This window comes from Sinocyclocheilus anshuiensis, unplaced genomic scaffold, assembly GCF_001515605.1.
Source record: "Sinocyclocheilus anshuiensis isolate Anshui unplaced genomic scaffold, SAMN03320099.WGS_v1.1 scaffold538, whole genome shotgun sequence".
Taxonomy (NCBI): domain Eukaryota; kingdom Metazoa; phylum Chordata; class Actinopteri; order Cypriniformes; family Cyprinidae; genus Sinocyclocheilus; species Sinocyclocheilus anshuiensis.
Window position 1 is genome coordinate 553,123 of NW_015544166.1, and position 4,086 is coordinate 557,208.

Genomic DNA, 4,086 nt, shown 5'->3' on the forward strand with positions numbered 1-4,086 from the left:
TGTGTGTGTGTGTGTGTGTGTGTGTGTGTGTGATGTATTGCATTGCTCAAGCAACTGCAATCCCTCTGTCTGTATTGATATAAACAGCACGGAACCGGTGGACTCCCGGAAAGCCCTTTTATTTCGGACACACATACATAAACTTGTCCGCTACGGTCTGCTTTCATACCTGAGTAACCCAGGCAGAGGTATGGAGCCCGAGCCCGAGCCCAGCAATCCTTTCTTCCCACTCAGCAGCTTCTCCACCAGCCCCACATTCCCGGTCCGCGCCGCCTCCAGCAGCTCCCGCTCCTTCCCCATCCCGGGCACAAGTTTAATCCACGAGAACAAAAACAAGCCGGACTGAACGGCGAGGTCTGCTTTTAGGATGTCTGCGGCATGTTACCGACAAACAGACGCTCCGACGCGCGCTGCTGTATGAATAAAGCCGTTAGTCCATACCGGAGCTCAATGATGGAATGATGCACCGGATATTTACTGTATTTTCAGCTGTGCTGAACGGGAGGATGGTGGTCCTCCAGACCGGCCGGTTGCCTGGAGACGCCGGTTAAATCACACTCACCAGCCGCTCTCCCGTGCGCTCTCGGTCACCGTACACACGCTGTTCTCCGCGCGCTCTTTCTCTCTCTCTCTCTGTGTGTGTGTGCCGTTGTACTGACAGCAGGGCGGCCCAGCATCAGTCTCTTTCTGTTCCTATATGGCAGTCTTCCGTTACGAGAGGAGAGAGCTGCTCCGTCTGGGCGTGGAGTCACGGATACCGAACACTGTTACTACTGTAACCTTGTTTTGATTTCATTGGTGCACGAGGAGATATCATATCATATTTTAAGACACGTTTACACCCTACTGTGGTGGAGAGATGGTAATATGGTAAAAATACCATGCAAAAATTAATGTAAAAAAATATCATGGTACAAATTTCATGGTAATTTATTTGTTTGTTTTGCAAGAATATTTATATTTTAGAATATTAATAATTAATATTGATGATTGATCAGAATATAAACATCATGGAAAGAATGTGGGCTTCATGTAAACAGGTTTAATGGACCAGATAAAGCCAATATTCCAGTTTTCCAGAATGCAAGAGGGAAAAAAATAGCTGGATTTAACAACAAACACAGAATATTCCGCTAACGTTAGTATTTGATTCCTGCTTGGTTATTTTTAAATTGCCTAACACATTTCTAGAAACATTATTTTAGGTTTATTTAAGAATTGTAGGTTCTACAGTTTAAACAAACAGTTTATTTTGAATATTCAGTGTAGATCATTACAAAACCCAGAGAATGTTACCCTAACATTTTGGGGAATTAAATAATAACATCCTAGTTTATTTAAGGTTTTATTTTTACAACCATAAAATAATATTCCAAGATGTTCTGAGAACTAAAATTTGGGTCATACAAACAGCTTAGAGTATTCGGTTTTATTATTTTACCCAATAACCTGAACAAGGACGCCAGAATCCAATTTTACCAAATTGTACAAACGTTAAAAGATGTCATGTTCTACATTTTGCAGTTCATTGTACTTTTGTCTATTGTCAAGGACAGGAATGAGGATTAATTACGGTGCAGAAATAAATGCAGTATAATAAATACAGAATAAGCCCATAACATGCATAAATTAATATTCTAAAATCTGTGGAGCATGATGTGCATGTAAACAGTCACTGACTGCATTTACATGCACAATAATATTCCTAGATTATTCTGGTCATATTCTGATTCCGTGTCATGTACATTAACCAGATTTCAGTTTTATTAACATCACAGTGCAAAGCCTTAATAAATATAAAAACTGGTCCCTTAATTTGGTAATCATTCAGTATCACCACAACTCATGAAATCACAATCTCATCTATAATTTACATGGAACCACCACTGTACTTGGGGAGATCATGTAAGAGATCATATTTTTCCTGTTCTATAATTTTGAAATACTGAATGAACACAGATTGCAGATTTTCTCAGGTTTTGTTTACAAATTCACTAACATCTCCACAGCATTACTTCCTGTGCCGTTCATCTGTGAAGTCTTGAAGAGAGGAAAAAACAGTGCTAAAGACTGGAGGAGGAACACAAGAAATGAAAGAGATGATCTGGTGTGTGTGTGTGTGTGTGTAAGAGAGAGAGAGAGGCAGCTGCAGGCCCACTGGGTGTTGGACAGAGTCACTAGAATTCAGCTTTGTCAAGAAACAGAAACAACCGGATCTTATGAGGCAGTTGTGTGCAAGCTCTCTGCATTACTCACACAAAAACAAGCGGGTGTTCAGTGTCTATTTAGTTTCTAACTCCAGGAATAAACTCCTCCATAGAGCAGCAAACAGAGCAGTATTCATCTGCCTTAATAGGCAATGCATAGAGTGGGAGCGCGCACACACACACACGCTTGTGGGCCTGACTTTACAATTCATGAGAGTACCACATGAGATTGAGGTTGTACGGAGGTGAAGCCAAACCAAACGGAGATTACACAGACTGAGACCTTTTTTTGGAAACCCAGGAGAAAAGTGACCTTTTAAGTAGCACCTAGCAAAAGTGATTCATCTTCCAAAAAGTCAAAAGTTGAAAATATGTCAAAACATTGTGGAAGTAAAAGCATGATACACTGGACCAAGTGTTATTATGGATTATGGAGTGGCATTTAGGCCAGAAGCAACAATTTAAAAGTTAAAATGCCTTAATGACAGATTTGTTTCTTACAAACATGCAGCTTTTCGCTTCAAAATACGTTAATTGTTTGACTGGAGTCATGTGGATTATTGTGATGTTTTTAGCTGTTTAGACTCTCATTCTGACGGCACCCATTCACTGCAGAGGATCCACTGGTGAGCAAGTGATGTAATGCTACATTTCTCCAAATTTGTTCCCATAAAGAAACAAACTCTCCTAAATTTTGGATGACCTGAGTTTGAGTAAATTTTCAGCAAATTTCAATTTTGGGATGAACAGCAACTACCAAACAATTGCTGGTCCTCATTGACTTCCATTTTTGTTTCCATACTATGGGAGTCAGTATATAGACCATCAGGTGTTTGGTTACCCACATTTTATAAAAATATTTTAATTTATGTTAAACAGAACCAAGAAACTCGTACAAGTTTCTTCAGTATTATGACATACATCCGAGTGAAACATACTGAAAAAGAGAGAAGCCTGATGTTTAATAGGAAGGTCAAGTTATGATATTAGAATAAAAAAAATAAAAAAAAAGCGAGGTCAGAAAATATGATTTTTCCACAATAACATCAGTAACATGCGTTTAGAAAATATATTTCTAAATGCGTGAATTTCCATTTCATGCCAACTTTATGACTAGGTAATTGATTAAGAGCATATTTTTCAGCCCAACAGGATCTGATACATATGGATCATCATTTAATAACTCAAATATTTAAATAAATAATAAGAGGAGAGTTGATACTCATTAATAAAACATTTAAAATTTGATTTCCTCATTTTATTTCAGATGTCGCAGTACTTCAGCAGCTTCTGATGGACACAAGGAATAACAATTTCACAAGTTTGTTTGATTGAGCATCATTGTTCATCATTTGTGCTAAAGAGGTGGGCCTCCATCTATAAGGGTTGTGTCTATTACATATTGAGGCGGGGTTAATGTGGCATAGGGATGTAGCCTAGTACTACATAAGAAAAGTTTTGGTTTCCTACAATCAGGTGTTTGTCATCCAGCTCTCCATGTTCAAGTCCTAACATCTGAAAAATGTTCTCCAGACGGAAGCTTGTGCTGTGAAGAGCATTAAAACATTAATTTAGAGAACAAAATGTGAGCGAAAAATCAACCAGTACCTCTGGAGAAGGTGTGCAGTCACAGGCAATTGTAGAGGCCGCTGTAGAGAGAAAAACCAAGCCAGAAGAAAACAAAGGGAGGAGAGAGAGTGAAGCAAATCCAAGAAAACATTTAAATATTTTTTCCATCATATTTCATCATAAAACAGGCCCTTCTCTTTTAAAGTATAAATAAGAAAAGCCAAAAACAAAAATGAACTAATACAAACTCTTAGATTTCATTCATCAGTTGAGTGATTTTCACCCAACATCCATCCATCCATCCGTTTTT

At 38.5% G+C, this 4,086-nt stretch overlaps 1 pseudogene; it reads right to left on the bottom strand.

Annotated features, from left to right (window-relative positions):
* The window catches only part of LOC107695855 (ankyrin repeat and sterile alpha motif domain-containing protein 1B-like), a 192,108-nt pseudogene extending 191,471 nt beyond the window's left edge, over positions 1 to 637 (bottom strand).
* Positions 638 to 4,086: the final 3,449 nt, after the last annotated feature.